This window comes from Mirounga leonina, unplaced genomic scaffold (assembly GCF_011800145.1).
Source record: "Mirounga leonina isolate KUSES-001 unplaced genomic scaffold, KU_Mleo_1.0 Mir_82, whole genome shotgun sequence".
Classification (NCBI taxonomy): Eukaryota; Metazoa; Chordata; class Mammalia; order Carnivora; family Phocidae; genus Mirounga; species Mirounga leonina.
This window is the reverse complement of record NW_023270825.1, coordinates 22157249-22181168: the sequence shown is the minus strand read 5'-3', so window position 1 is coordinate 22181168 and position 23920 is coordinate 22157249. Positions and strand designations below refer to the sequence as shown.

The window sequence follows — 23920 nt, the reverse complement described above, 5'->3', positions numbered from 1 at the left end:
ATTACATATATCTTGCTAAACAATAGAAAAAGTCCTCCTAATGAGCATCCAGAGGAAGGGAATTTTCATCTTTCAAAGAAAGCTGGTGTGTTGTTGAAAAGTGCCACTGAAAGAGAAACCTGATACCTAAATAACCCTCCCCCTGTGGCATTTTTACAGAAATAGAAAAAACAATTCTGCAATTCATATGGAAACAAAAAAGACTACATATAGCTAAATCAATCCCGTGTCTTAGTTTTAATGATGTCAAAAGATACCTAAAAGAAGAAGATGAGAGATAAGCAATAAACTGGGAGAACATATCTGTAATATCTAGAGCCACAAATCTTAAATATAGATTTGTTTGTACATAATATATTACTTATATCTTGATAATCAATAGAAAAAATCTTAAGTATGTATTTGTATGTGTATATTTGTATGTATTTATTTGTATGTGTATACTAATAGAACAAACAGACATATCAATAGAAAAATGGAGGGAAAAGCAGAAACAGCTATGAACAGAGGGGAAAAAAGACATATGGCTAATCAATGTACTAAACCACATTAGTGCTTTGGAAAAGAAAATCAAGGCCATAAAGATAAGCAAATCAAGACCACACAAGATAAAATTTGATTCCATTTAATGAGTAAAGATAAAAAAGCCAGGCAATTCCAGAACAGATCAACAGGATTCCTTATACAGAGCTCATTGAAGCCATGCTTTGAACATTTTAGCATTATCTATTAGGGCTGCATATCGAATAAAGTTGTCCTAGCAATTCCACTCCTTACCCAAGAGTAAGTAGATGCAAGTTATTGGTAAGGTTTTGGTTCTTCGACAGTATACTAGGTTATAAGGTGCTCTTTACATTATTAAAAATAAAACAAAATAAATGAGGGCCTTGTATGAAACATTGATAGTGTTTCATAAACCAAGGATCATGACTCATTCAATTCCAAGCATACAAGGTCCATAAAAAGAAAGAAAAATAATCTTTAAGCTTTTGCAAATCAAAAACTCTGGTTTCTGAAACAGATGAGATTTGTTTTTAATTATGGTATTGTTGTTGTTGTTGTTGTTATTTACTACTCTTACCAGCTTCACTTGCCTGAGGCATTAATGGATTCCATGGAGTAAAAGAAAATCATTACTGGGAGCAAAACAAGCATTTGGCTAATATATGAAAATATTATATCATTATTAATGATGAGATGGTCAGATTCATACCATCAAGACCTTTTCATTTAAGCAGCATTATAGGGTTTTTGTGAACCAACTGGAATATTATTAATACATTAACATATTCCATATTTTTCAAAAAGTCTGATATAGAAAGATCAACTTGACTGGCTACTTTCTAGTCATTTCCCTTGAGACAAAGCCATTACTCCCATCCATGTGTAAAACGCAAATATACACCATCTACTCCACTTCCTAATGAGCATCCAAAGAGGAAGGGAATTTTCATCTTTCAAAGAAAGCTGGTGCCTTGTTGAAAAGTGCCAGTGAAAGAGAAACCTGATACCTAAACAACTTTTTTTTTAAGATTTTATTTATTCATTTGAGAGAGAGAGAGGCAAAGGAAGCACAAATAGGGGGAGAGGGAGAGGGAGAAGCAGACGCCCATGTGGCACTCGATCCCAGGACCTGGAGATCACGATCAGATGCCTATCCTTCTGAGCCACCCAGGCGCCCCCTAAACAACTTTCTGAGAATGAAGGCCCTTCATAACACAATGACTGGGTTAAAAAATAGTTTCCTATTCCGAAGCATCATTGGTGGGTCCCATTGCAGTTCTCATCAACAACATGAAACACATCCTTAAAATATAAGTTAGTGCTTATAACAAAGGATATTTTCTTTTTGCATTTTTTTTGAAGCATGAAAGCAATTTAAAATTAGTTCTTCAAAGTGGAAAATAGAGGCATTATAGAAATAGAGGAGATAGAACTAGAGGAAACGTTCTGACGTCATAACCTCTTGACAACCATTATGTAATGAACACGGTTTTGAGATATACAATTAAAAAATCATCTTCATCGATAAAGTCCTGACTATATTAATTTAAATTATTAAAGCTGATTACAGGTAACCTACCCATAAGTAATGTCACAGACCAAAAAAAGCAATATGAAGTTCTAAATAAGTGGGGTTTTTTTTAAGATTTTATTTTTAACTAATCTCTACACCCAATGGTGGGGTGCAAGCTCACAACCCAGAGATCAAGAGTTGCATGCTTCACTGACTGAGCCAGCCAGATGCCCCTTAAATAAGTTTTTAAAAATGAATGGTTGGGGTGCCTGGGTGGCTCAGTCAGTAGAGCCTCCGACTCTTGATTTCAACTTAGGCCATGATCTCAGGATCGTGGGATCCAGCCCTGCATAGTTGGGCTCCATACTCAGTGGGGAGTGTGCTGGAGATTTTCTCTCCCTCTCCCCCTCCCCCAACTGTGCTCTCTCTCCCTCCCTCTTTCTCTCTCTCTAAAATAAATAAATAGGTCTTTAAAACAAACAAACAAAAATAAATGGTTATTTGTGTAATAAATACATATTATACTTAATATGCTTTAAATAAAAACCCAATTTGTGCTTTGTAGGATTTTATTTTTTTGTTTTAAAACACCTATGTTTACAATTTTTGAAATAAGTTCTTTACATGAAAAGAAATCGCCTCTAATTATGAATACCTATAGTTAACAAATTAAGCATCCAGTTGTTTGTATCATTATTTATAATATTAAATAAAATGGAAAACATATTGAACAGCAGGGAATTATTTAACTTATGTTACATCATTAAAATAATGCAATTAAAATAATGATTTGTCTTTGCAGTACTTGTTTAAATTGTTTTAAAGACATTAAAATTCATGTGTATAACAATTTATCTATATGAGCAAAAGCTTATGACGGGATATTAAGTTTAAAAAGATATAAAACAACAGACAATTGGTGACAATTAGGTATAGCCATGATTAGTGAAACAAAGACTGGAAGGCAAGTGCATCATGTGTCATTATTGCCATGTTTCCAAGTTGGAATAGCAGGTGGTACTTTTCTCTATTACCAACATTTTTAATAAAAATTATAATGATTATCGTAATAGGTATCCTTGTGGGAAAATTTTTGTTCATATCATTCGTCATTGCCTTACAACAAATCCTATAAATAAATGCATTAGATCAAAGAACATTTCCAAAATTTCTTACCTAGTGCCAATTGCCATCCAGAAATGTACAAATATACAGTCCAGCAAGCACTAAATAAAGATGCCCCATTGTAATTTTTAAAAAGAAAGAATAATGAAACAAACCATCAATATTTGAGCCTCTGTTTTTCCAGATGTGGTCCTAAAATCCATTGCATTTTATGATTACTATAGTAAATATGCAAAGAAGTTGAGAAGAAATCATTGTCACGTGCTTCTGCTTTTCAGCGCAGTAACAAGTGTGTTTGGAAATTGGCTGTTTTCTCTGATTAGGAAGCATTGTAGAGATCCCCAGGAAATATAGTCCCATTAGTTTATGTAGTCAAGGTAAAAAAAAAGCCGTGACTGCTCTGAGTGAGACCATTCTTCAATTACCCCCTTGAAGACCTCTTCCAATCTCTGTGGGCTAGGTAAATAAAGTAATTTATGTCTGGATTTTTCTCATGTTTGAGAACAGTTCTTATATTCAGTTCTGTTTGTCTGGTTTTTCCATGCTAATGTTTAAATACTTTATAGACTTTAGCCAAGTCCTTAGTTAAATCTTTTTTTTAAAGATTTTATTTATTTATTTGAGAGAGAGAGCATGAGCAAGGGGGAAGGGCAGAGGGAGAGGGAGAAGCAGACTCCCTTCTGAGCAGAGAGTCAGACTGACCGGTGGACTTGATCCCAGGAGACTGGGGTCATGACCTGAGCCAAAGGCAGACATTTAACCGACTGAGTCACCCAGGCACCCCTTAGTTAAGTCTTTTAATAAAGTGTAGGATTTTAAAACATTTAATCACACTATAATTACTTTTCATCTAGTCACTCGGTAAATCCTAGGAAAATGGCAGAATACTTAATCAAAATGAGGTATATGGCATTATTTTGTTTAATTTTTTTGTTTCATTGTAAATTGCAACACTTTGGTTTGGACACCCTTGCCTGAAATTTTCTGTAACTGAAACACTGATAGAATGTAGAGTTTAAGGAGGCATAATAAAGTCTAGAACTAGGATACCTAGAATTGACTCTATGAAGCTCCAGTTCCTTCATCTAATGTGAGGATAATAATAGCAACTGCCTCTAGGGTTTTAGGAGTTTAAACAAGATAACTTAATGTACAACATGTATACATTTATATACATCACTAAGTAGGTGCCAGGTATTAGCTCATTTACCATCATCACCACCATCATCAAACCTGTATAGTTTAATGAGTAGGTCTCAAATGAATGAGTAGGTCTCAAATACTGGAGGGTGGTTTTATAAGAAGATTCTTGGACCTCACGCCCAAAGATTCTTAATCAGTATGTGGGGCTGGGGCCCAGATGATTCTGATGTAAGTGGCCAACTGACTACATTTTGAACTTCTGACTTATAGCTAGTCTAGGGACGCCTGGGTGACTCAGTCGGTTAAGCATCTGCCTTCAGCTCAGGTCATGATCCCAGGGTTCTGGGATTTAGTCCCACGTCGTGCTCCTTGCTCAGCATGGAGTCTCCTTCTCCCTTTGCCTGCTGTTCTCTCTCTCTCTGTCAAATAAATAAATAAAATCTAAAAAAAAAAAAACAACACAAAACTTTAGCTGGTCTAAGAATTAAATTGATATGAGACAGATTAATAGGAGAAAATAAAATTTAATTCTGTAGGTACAGGGAATCCCCACAGACATGAGTTTCCAGAGATAGGCAAAATGAAGTACATATGTCATCCTCATCCAAGAAGGGGATAGGGATGTGGGACTTCAAAGAGAAGGAAAGCAATTCATGGGAAGATTAAAAAGAGTATGTTTGGTAAACAAATGTTTGCTGAGCCATACGGAAACAATGGGACAAAAAAAGGAATTTTAACAAACAGAGTTTGCTAACTTCATTTTATACTGTAGTTATAGTGATAGCGCCCTTCCTGGAGCAGGTCCTTTATCTAAATTCTTTAGGCAGTTACGGGAAGGTCAAAATGTCTTCCTGAATCTTTTGGACCTTGATTGTCTTCAGCTTGAAATATAATCTGCATGTCAAAGTGGCACATTATGGGCAACTTGCCCTTGGCCCCTACAGGGGTCAAGGTAAGGAACTTAGCTCTCCTATTTTTCTTTTTTTTTTTTTTTAAGTTCAATCACATGGAAGTGGAAACAACCAGAAAAGCTGTTTCAACAGGACAACTTGTTTCCAAATGGATTATCCCATGTTCAATGTGAATAATTATTGATAATGTACCAAATAGTACATATCTTTGGGGACAGATAGCCCTCTTGCTTTCCTCCTGATGCTTTCCTTCTGGGGAATTTCATTGCTCTGTGAAATCACAAGGAGGGGTGGATTGGAACAGAAAAGAGGAGTGGACCCAGAGCAGAACACCTTCAGGAAGCACCAGAATCATGGTCAAGATTGGAATACTGATGCTGCGAGGCCTCAGCACATTCTCTGGCTTAATCCCTTAAATCCACCGTGCCTACTTTCTCATCTGTAAAATAGGGAACTAATAGTATCTGTCTTAGAGCATTGTTGGAAAAATTAAATGATGGGACTTTGAAATAAGATGACTAAAGTTAAAGTGCATTTTAATTAATCATCTTTGTTCAGCTGTCTTCCTCCCTAAAGGTTGGCCGTCATTGATCAAATAATGTATCCTATCTCTTCTTCTCCCCAGCCAAAGATGCTGCATATGATACAGAATACAGATTATAAAAGGAAACATGGAACACTGGTCAAGCAAAATGTATTGCTCTGCCTGCAATTTCCCCTTCTCTACTCCAGATATTAAAAACTAATTCTCTCAGTTATTCATTGCTGGCAGAGATGATTAATTTAATCTTTATAGATAAAGTAAAATGTTTGGAGAAAGGAACAAATACTCTGCTGAGGCTAATTGTAAGGCACATTCGGGTGAATAATTCATTGTGTGCAGTATAATAATATCATAGATGGTTAGCCAAGAACAAACATCAATTCTATAAAGAGAATTAAACTAAAACCAAGTTCATTTGGCAGCAGAAAATGAATATAGTCCTTACAGCCAATATGGATCTCATTTTGGTAGATCCTACCAGGGTCCAGGAAGATTCCACTTTTACCAATTTATGATAGCCTTTCATGTGTGCCTTTATTTCTCAGTACTGATTCTTCGCTTCAGTAAAATATTTAGAGTATCACCTGGTATTTAGAAATGTGTTAGAGTAAGACAAAAATTGGAAAAATCCCACACTGCTACTAAATGTGGTGGCTATGTGTGTGACTTAACCTCCATGAGCTTTCAGTTTCCTGCCAGAAAACTGGGGAAAACAAACATTGGATTGTTACGAGGATAATATGAGATTTATTGAAAGCATCACTTAAGGGCAGCCTGGGTGGCTCAGTCGGTTAAGCGTCTGCCTTCAGCTCAGGTCCTGATCTCAGGGTCCTGGGATGGAGCCCCGTGTCAAGCTCCATGTTGGGCTTCCTGCTCAGTGGAGTCTGCTTGTCCCTCTGCCCCTCCCCCCTGCACATGCTCTCTCTCTCTCTCTCTCTCAAATAAATAAAATCTTTTCTTAAAAAAAGCATCACTTAATATAGTGTTGGGCTTATAGCAAATACTTGATCAGGGAGAAATATGAAGACATCTAATATGTGTACATGTGCATAGCTATGAAAAATACATATGCATATTATAAATAATATTTCTACTTATCCTCCTACCATCCAGCAATCTTCCCTTTTACCCCCCAGCTGTGTTAATTTCTGTCTTTTCTCAAGGTATTTTCCTTTCCTCTGCACATTTTATAATCCTCATCAACAAATACAAGAAGAAAACAGATGGAAAGATTCTTTTCCTCATTAGTAGTTAAAATTGCAAATTATAGCACCTTGGAAATGAGGATTTAAAAAAAAAAGATAACATGAGCTGATGTGGCTAAGATAAACTAGTTCCTTACTAACAATACTTTACAATCTTTTCATAAAGCAGTATTTTAAAAGTAAGAGCCATAAATGTGCTCTTAGCTAGCACCCTTTGTCTTCTCTAAAAGTATTTCAAAAAGAAACAATATGCTGGAAGCAAAAATTTAGTGACACAATTAATATCTTCATGGGTTAATCTAAGATAGCAAAATTTTAAAACAAATACCCCAAATGGAAGGCTGAATAATTTATGGCACAACCAGATGATGGAATGTTACATGATGATTACAAACACAAAACATGTAAAGACATGAAAAATATTTATGACAATGTAAATACAAAGGCTTACTAAATTGTATATCAAGACTGTGAATATTTAAACTGTGCATATGTGAAAGTTAAAGCAAAACATGAGCTTTTAATGAAGTAGAATTAACAATTTTTGTGATGACAATTTTTTGAAAAATTTTTTTAAAGATGGAATTTTTTTTATTTTGGCTTTTTCTTTCTTGAAAAATGAAGATCAGAGTCTGATCTACTGTGCAACAGCTTTCCAATGAACTAAAATCATATACATTTTCTTCCCTTTTTCAAAAAGGGTACAATGAGGCTGGTCCTGGAAGTGCCAGAATATAGAGACTGAAGCTGACTTCTGCTACTTGAATGAAGTTCTTTGTTGGGAGGATGATTATACAAACAGCAAATGGCTCCAATGACAGGAGTAACAAGCAAAGAGGAAGGAGCAAGTCCCCGGACTCATTGTGGCAAAACCTAACAAAGGCAGCTGACAAAGGAAAATGTACTTTGCAGCATCCAAGCATCAGCATAGCAAAGCAGCGTATAGAAGGGCAACAAAGGAGAAAGACAACCATTTAATAATTAACACACTCAGTCCTGAAAATAATTTTAGCCACCCACATTACCCAAAACCATTATTTTGCTTTTTCTTCCTTTGTTTTCTTCTCATTCCTTCCTGAATCATCTTTATTTTCTCCAATGTCACAAGAAATGTGACTCTCTTTCTTACATTGTATCCTTCTAAACCGTGTCCTGAGATGCTCAATGTTTGCACTCTAAATCAGCCAGTGGAGGCATTTTGCTTTACAAAAAGCTGTTGGCTCTAGAGGGAAATTGTACCACTCCCTTGGGGGACAGAAGCAGCTGCCACCAATTGGGACTTCTAAAAGCCTTTTTGTCCTTCTTTACTTTGTTATGCATGTTTCCATACTCTCTGTGCATTATGTGCAGGCAGATGCTAGGGTGACTGCAAAGGTGAAGTTTCTAGGAGGTAGGCATTTTGCAGTGTCTCATTGTAGGAGAATGCATGTTAACATAGGTGAGGGCATGAAGACTCAGTGGCTGTGGAAGGTAAATGTATGCAGATATGGGGAGTGAAGTCAAAGTGTGGAAACTCAGTCCATACCCGTGAAAGAATGTTTTCTTCTGTTAACTTTTCAGTTATATAATTTGCAAAAATAATACATGCTCATCGTAAACAACAAAACAAAACATCATGCTGGTATGTAAGGAAGTAAACATCCTCCTTCTTCATCCTCCATTATCTCCACCTCCCGGGTATATCCACTTTATTGCTTGGTGTGTATTCTTTTGTGCTTTTTTCTTCAATGGGTAGTCCCCTCCCACACTGCCTGGGTGTGGCCAGATGACTTGCTTTAGCCAATGAGATGATAGCAAATCTGATACAAATAGGAGCTTGAAAAATGCTTGTGCTAAGGTGTGCCTTCTCCTACTGTTGGCAACCTTTCCACCACCATGTGAACAAGCCTAGGTGGCTTCCTGAAGGATGAGAGACCACGTGCAGCGAGCCTCAGCCACACTAACTGTCCCTGCCATTCCAGCAGAGGCCAGGACAGGTGAGTGAGGTCATTCTAGACAGTTCATCCTCAGCTAAGTCAGAACAACTTCCAAACCCAACCACTGAATCATGAGAACTAAGAATGTTTTAAGTAACCGAGTTTTGAAATGGGTTGTTGCACATTATAAGTTAGTTCATAAAGATGGAAAGATATAACTATATAGATATAAATAAGTTTGTATTTCTGTATATAAAGAATCCAGGGTTAAAAATATTTTTATTTATCTTTACTTGAGTCATATATGATTACATTCCTTAAAAATCACAAGACTACTCATAAGGTGAGAGAATCCATATAATCAGTAGCCACCATCTAAGTCTTCAGTGGATATGTGCTCACCTGGATCTATTCCTGCTTTGTGAATTAAAAAAGAGAAAATCATTACTTTCTTCACTTTTTACTTTTTTCACTCAACAGTACAGCTTGGAAATATCTCCATCCCAGTGAGCGTACATCTATTCCTATACATGCACACGTGTATCATACTGCTTTACTATCTAGATCTTTAGAATTTGAAATCTGTTAGATCAAGTTACTCTCAATTTATTCTTTTACAAAACTGCCTTTACCTTTTTTCACATTTATTCTTTCACTTGAATTTGATTTTTTTTAAAGTAATCTCTACACCCAAACTGGGGCTCGAACTCACAACCTGGAGATCAAGAGTCGCATGCTCTACCGACTAAGCCAGCCAGGTGCCCCTCTTTTGCTTGAGTTTTAGACTCTTCTGGTCAAGAAGGATGAAACATCTTGTGGGGAATTCTGGTGGATTACATTGAATTTAATAAGTTTGAAAGAATTAACAACTTTATTTATTGCATCTTCCCATGAACAAACATGTTATATTTCTCCTTTACTCAGGTCTTTCCTGAGTAAAATTTTATATGTCATTGGCAGAAGAAAACACACATATAAACAGGTACATACAAACACAACAGTTTATACCTACGTATATCATTTGCAACTCTTACACCACCAAGCTGGTATTACAGCTAACCCTTGAACAACATGCAGGTTAAAGGTGCTGACGCCACATGCAGCTGAAAATCCAAATTTTGCACCTTCAGCAAAATTTTATAATTTTCTCTATGTTACTATACATTTACTTCTGATTCCTTCCTTGTTGTTTTATATATTGTGTTTCCATCAGAAGAAGGATCTTTAAATCTATTATATTCCACTGGTACGTAGGAGAGCTCTAGATTTTTTTTTTTAGCATTTATTTTTTATCAGGCCACAATACTGAACTTCCTTATTTATTCTACTAGGAAAACAAAGACAATCAACTGACAAACTATATAGGTCATCTTATCACTTGTAAATCACGATTTTTACCTTTCCCTTTCAGTATGTGTACTTCATATTCTTTTTCTTATTTTATTAATTTGGAACTCCAATGTAGAATATTAAAGACATTAGCAGGCATTTTTATCTACTTCCTGACTTTGATGGGAATGCTTCTAGGAACTCACTATTGATCATGATATTTGCTATAGGTTACTGGTAGAAATTTCATATCAAATTAGAGTTGATTTTAGTTCTCATTTTCTCGGAGTTTTTTTTTTTTAAATAAAGAATGGGTGTTCAATATCATCAAATGCTTTTTCATTATCTATTGAGATCATCATACAGTTTTCCTTCTTATTTATGAGCTGAACTATCATAATAAATTCTTTTTTTTTTAAAGATTTTATTATTTATTTATTTATTTGAGAGAGAGAGAATGAGAGAGAGCACATGAGAGGGGGGAGGGTCAGAGGGAGAAGCAGACTCCCTGCCGAGCAGGGAGCCCGATGTGGGACTCGATCCCGGGACTCCAGGATCATGACCTGAGCCGAAGGCAGTTGCTTAACCAACTGAGCCACCCAGGCGCCCTGAACTATCATAATAAATTCTGATATTAAACTACACTTGCATTTCTGAAATAAACGCTAATTACGTCATATTATTTTCTAAAACACTGCTAGCTTTATTACTAGTATTTTATTTTAGATATCATGCTTCTGTTCACAAATGAAACTTTTCAACAGTTTTACTTTCTTATTCTCTCCTTATCTACATTTGATAACAGATAACAGCTGCCCCTTGGACAACATGGGTTTGGACTGCAAGAGTCCATTTATATGTGGATTTTTTTTTTTTGATACAGTACTGTAAATGTATTTTCTCCTCCTTATTATGTTCTTAGTTACATTTTCTTTTCCCTACCTTACTTTATTGTAAGAATACAGTATATAATACATATAACCTACAAAATATGTTAATTAACTATTTATGTTATTGGTAAGGCTTTCGGTCAACAGTAGGCTATTCATGGTTAAAGTTTTGGAGAGTCAAAAGTTATATTTGGATTTTCAGCTGCATGTGGCGTCAGCACCTTTAACCTGCATGTTGTTCAAGGGTTAGCTGTAATACCAGCTTGGTGGTGTAAGAGTTGCAAATGATATACGTAGGTATAAACTGTTGTGTTTGTATGTACCTGTTTATATGTGTGTTTTCTTCTGCCAATGACATATCTAAATATTAAATTCATGCAAATTCTTCTCTCCTCATCTATCTCTCTATCCATCATCTTTCTATCATATATTCATCTATATATCTATTGTCTTTGAGTAATTTTGATTCTCATCTTCTAAAATAGCTGCTGAAATGTTTAGTTCTATCTTCAGTGACTCTCATTTTTTCTTATGTTTTCCTTAGCTTTTTGAGATAGCATTTGAAAATGATAGTGAATACTTATATAGCTTTTTATATATAGACACTGTTCTTAGTGCTTTACATGTATTAACTCAATTCAATTTTCATAACCACCTAGTTCTGGTAGAACATGATAAACTATATTAGTTGGGATTGATTTGGGAAAACAAAAACACCCTAGATATTTCAGCAGAGAGAACTTACATAGGGGATTGGTTAAGCAAGTATTGGAACACTGAAAAGGCAAAATGAGAACACTGAGTTGACCTAGAGGTATATGGAAGTAAAAGTGGCTGCCACCTGTAAGTGTGGGGAAATTCATGAAAGATTTTCAGAACCTAGAAACTCCATGGAACTGGAGTACAGAACTCTGAGCAGCAGGTGTTACTGTCGGTCATGTAGGCAGAGGAGGGGTCTCTTGGAGATGAGGCAGTGCCCACTGTATGGATACTGGTGAGGGAGGGTGAAGAAGCCTGTTTTGGGATCACAAAGGAAGGCAGAGACTGGAACCAACTGCTATTGCTAGGATTACATCCTATTGTTAGAACCATAGTGACATTAACTTCAAGCAAACAGGAAGTTCCTACCCCTGCCTCCAGCATCTTCATTGTGCTTTTGTGCTCTCTGTGGGCAAATACAGTTAATAAAGTGACAAAGGAGAAATATATTTACAAATTCCTAGCCGCAGTTTCATGAAAAAAAAAAAAAAGTATTGTAGGATATGTTTGGAGTTTAAAGAAAAAAGCTTAATAACAAGCTTGTGCACAAAAAATTTGAATGATTTTTCCAATGTCACACAGCCAGTAAGTACAGACCTAATATTCAAACCTAGGCAGTCTGTTTCCAGAGTCTGTGCTCTTAACAACCACACAATGTTGCCTCTCCAACTATTTAAATTCCAGAAAATTCCTTGGTTCTAGCTTACTAGTTTCTCTTGAACTATGGCCTTTCTTTTGTTCAACCCAACTACCGAGTGTTATTTCAATGATGAGAATTTTATTTTTAAATTTTTAAAAAATTGTATTGTGGTAAGAACACTTAACATAAGATTTATGTTAAATTTTTAAGTGTTGTTAACTACAGGCAAAATGTTGTACAGTAGATCTCTAGGAGTTGTTCATCTTCTATAATTGAAACTTTATACTCATCCATAGGAACTCCCCATTTCCGCTTCCCTCCAGGCCCAGAAACCACCATGCTACTCTCTGCTTCTCTGAGTTTGACCACTTTAGATAGCTTATATAAATGGAGTCATGAAGTGTTTGTCCTTCTGTGGCTGGTTTATTCTACTTAACATAATGTCCTCAAGGTTCCTCCATGTTATCACATATGATTTTTTTTTTATTCTTATGTTAATCCCCATACATTACATCATTAGTTTTAGATGAAGTGTTCCATGATTCATTGTTTGTGCATAACACCCAGTGCTCCATGCAGAATGTGCCCTCCTCAATACCCACCACCAGGCTAACCCATCCTCCCACCCCCCTCCCCTATAGAACCCTGTTTGTTTTTCAGAGTCCATCTTCTCTCATGGTTCGTCTACCCCTCCGATTTCCCCTGCTTCATTCTTCCCCTCCCGCTACCTTCTTCTTCTTTTTTTTTTCTTAACATATATTGCATTATTTGTTTCAGAGGTACAGATCTGAGATTCAACAGTCTTGCACAATTCACAGCGCTTACCAGAGCACATACCCTCCCCAGTGTCTATCACCCAGTCACCCCATCCCTCCCACCCCACCCCCCACTCCAGCAACCCTCAGTTTGTTTCCTACAATTAAGAATTCCTCATATCAGTGAGATCATATGATACATGTCTTTCTCTGTTTGACTTATTTCACTCAACATAATACCCTCCAGTTCCATCCACGTCGTTGCAAATGGCAAGATCTCATTCCTTTTGATGGCTGCATAATATTCTATTGTATATATATACCACATCTTCTTTATCCAGTCATCTGTCGATGGACATCTTGGCTCTTTCCACAGTTTGGCTATTGTGGACATTGCTGCTATAAACATCAGGGTGCACGTACCCTTTCGAATCCCTACTTTTGTATCTTTGGGGTAAATACCCAGTAGTGCAATTGCTGGATCATATGGTAGCTCTATTTTCAACTTTTTGAGGAACCTCCATACTGTTTTCCAGAGTGGCTGCACCAGCTTGCATTCTCATCAACAGTGTAGGAGGGTTCCCCTTTCTCCGCATCCCCACCAACATCTGTCGTTTCCTGACTTGTTAATTTTAGCCATTCTGACTGGTGTGAGGTGGTATCTCATTGAGGTTTTGATTTGGATTTCCCTGATGCCGAGCGATATTGAGCACTTTTTCATGTGTCTGTTGGCCATTTGGATGTCTTCTTTGGAAAAACGTCTGTTCATGTCTTCTGCCCATTTCTTGATTGGATTCTTTGTTCTTTGGGTGTTGAGTTTGATGAGTTCTTTATAGATTTTGGATACTAGCCCTTTATCTGATATGTCATTTGCAAATATCTTCTCCCATTCTGTCGGTTGTCTTTTGGTTTTGTTGACTGTTTCCTTTGCTTTGCAAAAGCTTTTTTATCTTGATGAAGTCCCAATAGTTCATTTTTGCCCTGGCTTCCCTTGCCTTTGGTGATGTTTCTAGGAAGAAGTTGCTTTGGCTGAGGTCAAAGAGGTTGCTGCCTGTGTTCTCCTTTAGGATTTTGATGGACTCCTGTCTCACATTGAGGTCTTTCAACTATTTTGAGTCTATTTTTGTGTGTGGTGTAAGGAAATGGTCCAGTTTCATTCTTCTGCATGTGGCTATCCAATTTTCCCAACACCATTTGTTGAAGAGACTGTCTTTTTTCCACTGGACATTCTTTCCTGCTTTGTCAAAGATTAGTTGACCATAGAGTTGAGGGTCCATTTCTGGGCTCTCTATTCTGTTCCATTGATCTATGTGTCTGTTTTTGTGCCAGTACCATGCTGTCTTGATGATGACAGCTTTGTAATAGAGCTGGAAGTCCGGAATTGTGATGCCGCCGGCTTTGCTTTTCTTTTTCAACATTCCTCTGGCTATGCGGGGTCTTTTCTGGTTCCATACAAATTTTAGGATTATTTGTTCCATTTCTTTGAAAAAAGTGGATGGTATTTTGATGGGGATTGCATTGAATGTGTAGATTGCTCTAGGTAGCATTGACATCTTCACAATATTTGTTCTTCCAATCCATGAGCATGGAACGTTTTTCCATTTCTTTGTGTCTTCCTCAATTTCTTTCATGAGTATTTTATAGTTTTCTGAGTACAGATCCTTTGTCTCTTTGGTTAGATTTATTCCTAGGTATCTTATGGTTTTGGGTGCAATTGTAAATGGGATCGACTCCTTAATTTCTCTTTCTTCTGTCTTGTTGTTGGTGTATAGGAATGCCACTGACTTCTGTGCATTGATTTTATATCCTGCCACTTTACTGAATTCCTGTATGAGTTCTAGCAGTTTTGGGGTGGAGTCTTTTGGGTTTTCCACATAAAGTATCATATCATCTGCAAAGAGTGAGAGTTTGACTTCTTCTTTGCCAATTTGGATGCCTTTGATTTCTTTTTGTTGTCTGATTGCTGTGGCTAGGACTTCCAATACTATGTTGAATAGCAGTGGTGATAGTGGACATCCCTGCCACGTTCCTGACCTTAGGGGGAAAGCTCTCAGTTTTTCCCCATTGAGAATGATATTTGCTGTAGGTTTTTCATAGATGGCTTTTATGATATTGAGGTATGTACCCTCGATCCCTATACTCTGAAGAGTTTTGATCAAGAAAGGATGCTGTACTTTGTCAAAAGCTTTTTCTGCATCTGTTGAGAGGATCATATGATTCTTGTTCTTTCTTTTGTTAATGTATTGTATCACATTGATTGATTTGCAGATGTTGAACCAACCTTGCAGCCCAGGGATAAATCCCACTTGGTCGTGGTGAATAATCCTTTTAATGTACTGTTGGATCCTATTGGCTAGTATTTTGGTGAGAATTTTTGCATCCATGTTCATCAGGGATATTGGTCTGTAATTCTCCTTTTTGATGGGGTCTTTGTCTGGTTTTGGGATCAAGGTAATGCTGGCCTCATAAGATGAGTTTGGAAGTTTTCCTTCCATTTCTATTTTTTGGAACAGTTTCAGAAGAATAGGTATTAATTCTTCTTGAAATGTTTGGTAGAATTCCCCTGGGAAGCCATCTGCCCCTGGGCTTTTGTTTTTTGGAGATTTTTGATGACTGCTTCAATTTCCTTAGTGGTTATAGGTCTGTTCAAGTTTTCTATTTCATCCTAGTTCAGTTTTGGTAGTTGATACATCTCTAGGAATGCCTCCACTTCTTCCAGGTTATCTAATTTGCTGGCATAGAGTTGCTCATAATAGGTTCTTATAATTGTTTGTATTTCTTTGGTGTTGGTTGTGATCTCTCCTCTTTCATTCATGATTTTGTTGATTTGGGTCATTTCTCTTCTCTTTTTGATAAGTCTGGCCAGGGGTTTATCAATCTTATTAATTCTTTCAAAGAACCAGCTCCTAGTTTCGTTGATCTGTTCTACTGTTCTTTTAGTTTCTATTTCATTGATTTCTGCTCTGATCTTTATGATTTCTCTTCTCCTGCTGGGTTTAGGCTTTCTTTGCTGTTGTTTCTCCAGCTCCTTTAGGTGGAGGGTTAGGTTGTGTACTTGAGACCTTTCTTGTTTCTTGAGAAAGGCTTGTATTGCTATATACTTTCCTCTTAGGACTGCCTTTGCTGTATCCCAAAGATTTGAATAGTTGTGTTTTCATTTTCATTGGTTTCCATGTATTTTTTTAATTCTTCTTTAATTTCCTGATTGACCCATTCATTCTTCAGTAGGATGCTCTTTAGTCTCCATGTATTTGAGTTCTTTCCGACTTTCCTCTTGTGATTGAGTTCTAGTTTCAAAGCATTGTGGTCTGAAAATAGGCAGGGAATGATCCCAATCTTTTGGTACCGGTTGAGACCCGATTTATGACCTAGGATGGGATCTATTCTGGAGAATGTTCCATGGGCACTAGAGAAGAATGTGTATTCCGTTGCTTTGGGGTGGAATGTTCTGAATAGGTCTGTGAAGTCCATTTGGTCCAGTGTGTCATTTAAAGTCTTTATTTCCTTGTTGATCTTTTGCTTAGACGATCTGTCCATTTCAGTGAGGGGGGTGTTAAAGTCCCCCACTATTATTGTATTGTTGTTGATGTGTTTCTTTGCTTTTGTTATTAATTGCCTTATATAATTGGCTGCTCCCATGTTAGGGGCATAGATATTTACAATTGTTAGATCTTCTTGTTGGATAGATCCTTTAAGTAGGATATAATGTCCTTCCTCATCTCTTATTACAGTCTTTGGTTGAAAATCTAATTTGTCTGATATAAGGATTGCCACCCCAGCTTTCTTTTGGTGTCCATTAGCATGGTAAATGGTTTTCCACCCCCTCACTTTCAATCTGGGGGTGTCTTTGGTTCTAAAATGAGTCTCTTGCAGACAGCATATCGATGGGTCTTGTTTTTTAATTCAGTCTGATAGCCTGTGTCTTTTGATTGGGGCATTGAGCCCATTTACATTCAGGGTAACTATTGAAAGATAGGAATTTAGTGCCATTGTATTGCCTGTAAGGTGACTGTTACCGTATATTGTCTGTGTTCCTTTCTGGTCTATGTTGCTTTTAGGCTCTCTCTTTGCTTAGAGGACCCCTTTCAAGATTTCCTGTAGGGCTGGTTTTGTGTTTGCAAATTCCTTTAGTTTTTGTTTGTCCTGGAAGCTTTTTATCTCTCCTTCAATTTTCAATGACAGCCTAGCTGGATAGAGTATTCTTGGCTGCATATTTTTCTCATTTAGTGCTCTGAATCTATCCTGCCAGTCCTTTCTGGCCTGCCAGGTCTCTGTGGATAGGTCTGTTGCCAATCTAATGTTTCTACCCTTGTAGGTTACATATCTCTTCTCCCGAGCTGCTTTCAGGATTTTCTCTTTGTCTATGAGACTCGTAAGTTTTACTATTAGATGTCGGGGTGTTGACCTATTTTTATTGATTCTGAGAGGGGTTCTCTGTGCTTCCTGGATTTTGATGCCTGTTTCCTTCCCCAAATCAGGGAAGTTCTCTCCTATAATTTGCTCCATTATACCTTCTGCCCCTCTCTCTCTTTCTTCTTCTTCTGGGATCCCAATTATTCTAATGTTGTTTCGTCTTATGGTATCGCTTATCTCTCGAATTCTGCCCTCGTGATCCAGTAGTTGTTTATCTCTCTTTTTCTCAGCTTCTTTATTTTCCATCATTTCATCTTCTATATTACTGATTCTCTCTTCTGCCTCATTTATTCTAGCAGTTATCACCCCCATTTTTGATTGCACCTCATTAATAGCCTTTTTGATTTCTACTTGGTTGGATTTTAGTTCTTTTACTTCTCCAGAAAGGGTTTCTCTAATAACTTCCATATTTTTTTCAAGCCCAGCTAGTATCTTTAAAGTGATGATTCTGAACTCTAGATCTGACATCGAACTAATGTCCGTATTGAGTAGGTCCCTGGCAGTCGGTTCTACCTCTTGTTCTTTTTGTTGAGGTGATTTTTTCCATCTTGTCATTTTGTGCAGAGGAGAATAGATTAATGAGAAAACAAAATGCTAGCAGAGTAACAACGTCCCCAGAAAATATACTCTAAACAAATCAGAAAAGACCTGAAGCAGTGGGAAAAGAAAGGGAAAGAGAGAAAAGAGAGAAAGAAAAAAAAAGAAAAAGATAAAGATAAAAAGAAAAACAAACAAAACAAAACAACAACAACAACAACAACAAAAACAGAATGTGATCAAATATGATCAGGCTGGTATATAGATCAGTGCCACACACTAGATTTGGGGTGTATTTTGGTCTTTTAGAAGAAAGTGCCTCCCAAAATTTTAAAGAAAGAAAAACTTATATATGTAAAAAAATAAGGGTTGATATGATGAAGGGATGGAATATGACTGTAAAGATGGAAATTATAAAAAATTTTATAAAAGGAATTGATAAGTTTTTGAAAAAAGAAAGAAGAGGATTTAAAAAAAGAAAAAAGAAAAAAAAAGGGAGAGGATGTGATCAGGCAGGGGAATAGAAAACACCATATACTAGAGATTTAGGGTATATTTTAATCTGTTAGAAGAAACTATCTCAAAATTTTAAAGAGAGAACAACTTGTATATATATAAGCCAAAAATATGGGTAACTACTATGAAGGGATAGAATATGACTCTAAAAATGAAAAATAAAAATGTTTTTTTTAAAAAAAGGGATTGATAAGATGTTGGTTGAAAAAGGGAAAAAGAAAAATTGAAGAAGAAAAAAAAAGACAAAAAGACAGTTAAAAAAAAATTAACTTTAAAAGACTAAAGAATCATGGTAAAAAAGCCGTGAATTCTATGTGCAGTAGTCCCCTAGCGCTGGAGTTCTGCCGTTCTCATTGATCGGTAAACTTGGTCTTGGCTGGCTGTTCTCGCTGATCTTCTGGGGAGGGGCCTGTTGCCGTGGTTTCCAAATGTCTCTGCCGGAGGCGGAATTGCCCTGCCCTTGCCCCCTCCCGGCTAAGTCATCTGCTCGGGTTTGCTCTCTGGGGCCTTTTTTCCCTGCAAGCTTTCCGTCCAGCTTTGGAGGCGGAGAGTGAAAATGGCGGCGTCCCAATCTCCCCCCCGGGGGAGCCGAGAACTCGGGGCCCTGCTCCTCAGTGAGCCCCCAGAGAAAAGCCGTCAGTCACTCCCATCTCCCCGGTCTCCGGCCGCACTCCGTGCTCACCCGGCCTGTGACCGCGCGTTTCTATCCCTGGCACCCGACCCCGGGTGGAGTCTCCAAACCCAGCAGATCTCTGCAGTGAGCTCCCGCGCGGCTCCTCCCGGGGGAGGAAGGTGAGTCTCCCCGGATCTGCCGCTTGTTGGGTCCCTGCTGGAGGAGCAGGGGCCCGACTGGGCCGCGGATCACGGTTTATGGCCACCCCGAGCTGAGAGCCCGCGCCTGGGCTCCGCCTCTGCAGCCGGCTTCCCTGCTCCGTAACCTGGGAGCTCTGCCGCACTCAGGCACCCCTGGTCTTTCTGTGACCCCAAGGGTCCTGAGACCACACTGTCCCGGAGGGTTCCACCCCCCGCTTAGCCACCGGAGTGACGTCCCTCGGCGGAGCAGACTTTTAAAAGTTCCGATTTTGTGCTCCATGGTTCTATCACTTGCCAGAAGCGGCCGACGGAGGCCCCTCCCCCGCCGTCTATCCTCCCGAATATCACCTCGGATTCACTTCTCCGCACGTCCTACCTTCCAGAAAGTGGTCGCTTTTCTCTTCAGAGAGTTGTTGCTATTCCTTTCTTCGATCTCCTGTTGGGTTTGTAGGTGTTCAGAATGGTTTGATTCCTATCCAGCTGAATTCCTGAGAGGAGACGAAATCCAGGTCTCCTACTCCTCCGCCATCTTTCACACATATGATTTTTTAAAGTAAATAATTTTCCATTTTATCTGTATACCACCTTTTCCTTACCCATTCATCCATCATCGATGGGCATTTAAGTTGTCTCCATATCTTGGCTATTTGTGAATAGTGCTGCAATGAACATGGGAGTGCTAATATCTGTTTGAGATCCTGATTTCAATTCTTTTGGATAAATACCCAGACTTAGGATTGCTGGATCATCTGGTAATTTTAATTTTTAAAACAATTTTATTTATTTATTTGAGAGAGAGAGAACAAATGGCGGGAGGGGCAGAGGGAGAAGTAGTCTCCCCACTGAGCAGGGAGCCTGACGCAGGACTCAATCCCAGAACTCTGGGATCATGATCAGAGCCAAAGGCAGATGCTTTACCGACTGAGCCACCCAGGCACCCCTATTTTTAATTTTTTTTTAAGAACTTCCATACTATTTTCTATAACAGCTGCACCATTTTATATTCTTATCAACAGTGTGCAGGGGTTCCATTTTTTCCATATTCTTGCCAACAATGATGACAGTTTTAATTTCCATTATATATTAGGTTAATTTTATTATGGGTTAAATATCTTCTTACATTTTTTAGGATATAAATTATATTTACTCTAAACTTCCTGTTATGCTTATTCTTCTAAGTCTCTGTCCTCATGATTAAGCTAATCTTTTACTGAGGAACAACAAAGTATTGGCTTTTCTCGAATGATTGATGACTTTTTTTTCTAAAACTAGGCCATTTTAATGTTTTTTTTAACGATAGAATAAATAGTATTCTTGATGATTGCGGACATTTAAGGCTGTTGGGTAGTATTCAGAAACATCACAGTAATGCTGGTTTTCTTGATTGGTGTGTAGTCTTCAATAATTATAAGGAGTTACTTGTATGAAATTGATGTCAAAACATAGGACCACATTTATGCATCTATCATTTTCAGAATTGCTGGTAACCTGTGGGCATATCTTCCCCAAATACTTTGCCTCCTGTGTTATTATGTCACAAGGCCCAACTTGCTGATGTTCACCTCAATGACAGTTCCTTTGGTAATGACATTCAAAGTTGGGTATAGTGGGGATAGGAGACTCTTCTTTATACCAAATATTGGTAGGCAAAAGGTGCCATTCAGTTCAGGATGAGTTACATGGCCTTTTTGTAACATAAGCCCAGCCACAGACGTCTACAGCCATACCACTCTGAATGCACCTGATCTTGAAACTTAAGTCCATTGACTTAATGAATCTTTAATATTTAGGTGGTTTTTGAGTAAAGCCATCTCCAACACAGCAGACTTTAAGAACCATCTTCTTCCATATTTTCTTCTCTTTCTTTCCTGTTCGAATAACTTAATACTTCTATTTCTTCCCAGGCAGGAACTTTGGGCAGAAATTTTCTGCTTTCATTTTTTGTTTTTGTTTAATCATTTTTTAAAGATTTTATTTATTTATTTTGAGAGACAGTGAGAGAGAGAGCGCACACACATGAGTTGGGGGGAGGGGTGCAGAGGGAAAAGCAGACTCCCTCCTGAGCAAGGAGCCTGATGTGGGACTGGGACCGTAACCTGAGCCGAAGGCAGACACTTAACCAACTGAGCCACCAAGGCACCCCTGTTTAATCATTTTGGAAAGTATCTTAGCTCATGACTGTCCCTCTTTGTCCAGTAGATATACAGGTACTGCTCCTTGTGGAGTCTTTTTATCATTCTTTTGTTTGGTGTTTCTCTTTTCATGCATCTTAATAGTCTTTTTCATTTGTATTTTCTCAACATGGCACTGTTTGTGGTAAAGCTTACCATTCAGACCAATCATCTTCTTGCCTTTGAACATTTGTGAGCCTCTTAACCTTCCTTCTTTCTCTTTTTCTCTTGGTAATGCAAATGAGTATCCATAGCGCTTATGGTGTAGGTGTAGCTCTCAATACATTTTTTTATGGCATGGTGATGACCACCAAGCCACTGGGTACAGCAGCCAGGCACAAAGAATCTCTCGATTTTTGGGTCTCAGAGACATATGAGCTGACTCCATACCACTCACAACAAGAAAGGGACACTTCTAAAAGGACCAGTTCCAGAAAAAAAGCACGATGTGATTGGTGACTATTGGTGTCCTCTCATCTCTACAGCTGAAACACCTTGCTGGGTTGACTGAATGATTGTCCACTTATGAGGAGAGGTGAGATGAACTGCTGTGGCCTGTGACTGAGCAGGTTTCACTCAGAGTAGAGAGGCTTGGGATATTCTACTGGTGCAATATGTAGCCTTTAGTGTTACCCTATTTCCTTGACCTCAAGTTGTCACAGCCTGACACCCTCCCATCCCCATCCCACCTGAGCCTGAAAACCCTGTGGTTGCTCTCTGGCCTGAGAAGGTGGGTTATTCAGAATCTGTCCTGCTTGATTCCCTCTTCTGATTACCAGTTGGTTACTCTTAGGACCACTCTTGAACTCAGGATCCACTACACTTGGGTATGAAGCTCCCTTGGTACAACTCCCAACTTTTCTAGAAGAAAAATGTGTTCTATGTCTTGGGAACTTTCATTCTTCTCATTTCCCACCTTTCAAGAATTTTTTATATGTTATAATCCATTGAGAATTCTCCTTCTTGATTTACATACCAGATGTGAATTTTAAAAAGAAAATATATGATCATTTCTAGAGATTTTTTTATGATATAGAGTAGCTAAAGTGGTGCTAAGTCTGTCCTCTAGAATGAAATTCTATATCTTTTTTTATAAAAATGAGATTCTGCTATTTATATTTTGGAAATTTTTTAATGTACCAATTAAACACATTTCCACAAAAGTAGATATATGTTATTTTAAGGTTGCAATACTGTTCTAGATATGAATATGCTACGTAGACATTCCCCTGTAGATGACCATTTTAGTTCTTTTTCAGTTTTTACTGTTACAAACAATATTGCAATAAGTATGCCATGTACTTTTGAAATTATTTCTATAGAATAGAATTTTCAATGTAGATTTATAAAGTCAATAAGTAATATTCATGGAATGTGGTTTTCAAAGAAAGAGATCATTCTTTCTTCTCCATGTTTTTGTTAACCCCCATTTGCATTAGCTCAAGGTTCTGGCTTTTTCAGTCCAGGGAGTTGAGCGATAGGCTCATCATCCATAAGTATTCTCACTTACAGCAATAGCACTAGGACAGAAGAGGGTATTCAAAAACATGGAGAAGCATGATGCAAAAAGAAAGCATCACTCTTGCATTCCCAGAACATTAAAAGGAGCCTACAATATCTATTGATAAATAAATGAAAACATTTTTAATTAAAATGTTGACTTAACAATATGCAGAAAAATAACATGTCCTGAACTCAAACAACTAATTTCTAAAAATTATCAGAAGCTTTACACACACCAAGAAACACTTAATCCTTTTCAGCAAAGAGATCTTTCCTTCAAATCCTAAATCCTTTTTCTCAATAGACTCAAATCCAACATCTATCTTCATTGCACTTTTAAACATCTTCTTACCTATTCTGGACTTCTTTCCAACAACTAACACTTTCAAGTTTGTTTGTTTGTTTTTATCCTCAAGTATAAACTCCAAAATGTCTGTGTCAGAACAAATATCTGGTAGACCTACCAGAATAACCCCAGGTACAAAAGTTATTAATCTGAAATGAGCTGATTCATAGCAGATGACCAAAATAACACTAGAATTTACTGGAAATGTGCTCTCCATGCATGACTTATTTTTTTCTAGAAACTATAAGAAAGCACAGACAGGACACACACACACACGCACACACACAAACACAAAAGAAAGAAAAGAGAAGGAAAAAGAAAAAGAAATAATCACTGTGGCAGACCGTGTTTCAAAAACTGTCCATGTTTTTGTGTTTCCAGTTCTAC

General features: G+C 37.6%; 1 pseudogene; it reads right to left on the bottom strand.

Annotated features, from left to right (window-relative positions):
• The window catches only part of LOC118002502, a 34053-nt pseudogene extending 11818 nt beyond the window's left edge, over window positions 1-22235 (bottom strand).
• Between the last annotated feature and the right edge of the window lie 1685 nt (window positions 22236-23920).